General features: G+C 40.7%; 1 pseudogene; it reads left to right on the top strand.

Annotated features, from left to right (window-relative positions):
- Window positions 1–1,225, top strand: LOC119540873 (annotated as a pseudogene).
- The last annotated feature ends 514 nt before the right edge of the window (window positions 1,226–1,739 follow it).

Genomic DNA, 1,739 nt, shown 5'->3' with positions numbered 1-1,739 from the left:
ATGTCAAAATGACCATCTTTTGCCCCACCTCCCACCCCAGTTCCTGCAACACAAATGCCCAGCACACCAAGGTTTGTGGGATACAATCCATACAGTCATCTCATCTACAACAGCTTCAGGCTAGGAGGGAACCTGGGCACTAACAGCCGGGTCACAGCATCTTCTGGTTTTACAACTTCTAAAACCCCAAAGCCACCAGATAAGCTGCTGATGCCCTGCATGGGATAAAGTAGAAAGTTCTGGGACCAAATAAAGTCTTCCAACCCTGACCTAAAGTTGTTGGAAATTGGCAATATTATTGGCAGCATGTGGTGAGATCTCCCTGATGAAGAGAAACAAGAATATTTAAATGAATATGAAGCAGAAAAAAGTACAATGGATCTTTGAAGGCCTACCACAATTCCCCTGCATACCTTGCTTATATAAATGCAAGAAGTCATGCAGAAGCTGCTCTAGAGGAGGAAAGTCAACAGAAACAGTCTTGCATGGAGAAAGGAGAACCTTACTTGAGCATTCAGCCTGCTGAAGATCCAGATGATTATGATGATGGCTTTTCAATGAAGCATACAGCCTCCACCCATTTCTAGAGATATCACTGCCTCATCAGTGAAATCCTTAGTAAGAGTGTGGTGCCAGATGTTTGGTCAGTTGTCACAACAGCTAGAATGCAGGTCCTCAAACAACAGGTCCAGTCCTTAATCAGTCATCAGTTAAAACTAGAAGCTGAACTTCTTCAAATAGAGGAGTGACACTAAAAAAAGAAGAGGAAATTCCTGGAAAACACAGAATCATTTAACAATGAACTTTAAAGTTTGCATGGTTTGAAGGTAGAAGTGTACATGCAAAAATTTGCAGGTGAAATTGCACAGGCAAAGGAACAGACCCACAAAAGGCAAGAGGAAAGGGAGAAAGAGGCAGCAGAACAAGCTGAACACAGCCAGAGCAATATTGTTCCTGAAGAAGAGTAGGCAGCTAATAAAATCAAAGAAAAAGGAAAATGAGAGCACTCCAGTGGAGACAGAGGAGGCACATCTTGAAGAAACAAGAGAAGTACAACAGAATGGTGAAGAAGGCACAGCTACTGAGGACAAGGAGAGTGGGCAGGAGGGGGTTGACAGTATGGAAGGAAGGAACCAATGATAGCAACACTGGCTTAGAGAGCAATAGTGCAACAGTGGAGGAGCAACAAACAGATCCCATATCAAAAGAGGAGAAAAAAGAATAAATGTTGCCTTGTTTTATGTGTTCTAAATCCTTTTTTTTTTTAATGAAAAAAAGTTTTATGGTCTTAGTTCTAATGTTTAGGTCTTCGATCTATTTTGAGTTAGTTTTTGTAAAAGGTGTAAGATAGGAGTCCTCTTTCATTCTTTTGGATATGGATATCCAGTTCTCCGAACACCATTTATTGAAGAGGCTGCTCTGTCCCAATTGTGTTGGCTTGACCACTCTATCAAATATCAATTGTCTGCAGATGAGAAGGTCTATTTCTGAGTCCTCAATTCTATTCCATTTGTCATTATATCTATCTTTATGCCAGTACCATGCTGTTTTAACTACTGTAGCTTTGTAATACACTTTAAAGTCAGGTAGTGTGAGCCCTTCCACTTCATTCCTCTTTCTCAAGATGTTTTTAGCTATTTGGGGCACCCTGCCTGTTACAGTTAGCCAATGCTGCCATAATTCAAAACACCAGAAATTATTGTCTTTCATAAAGGGGGTTTATTTGGTTACAAAGTTAC

The sequence above is a fragment of the Choloepus didactylus genome, chromosome 7 (assembly GCF_015220235.1).
Source record: "Choloepus didactylus isolate mChoDid1 chromosome 7, mChoDid1.pri, whole genome shotgun sequence".
Classification (NCBI taxonomy): domain Eukaryota; kingdom Metazoa; phylum Chordata; class Mammalia; order Pilosa; family Megalonychidae; genus Choloepus; species Choloepus didactylus.
Note: the sequence above shows the minus strand (reverse complement) of the source record. Positions and strands in the feature narration are given on the sequence as shown.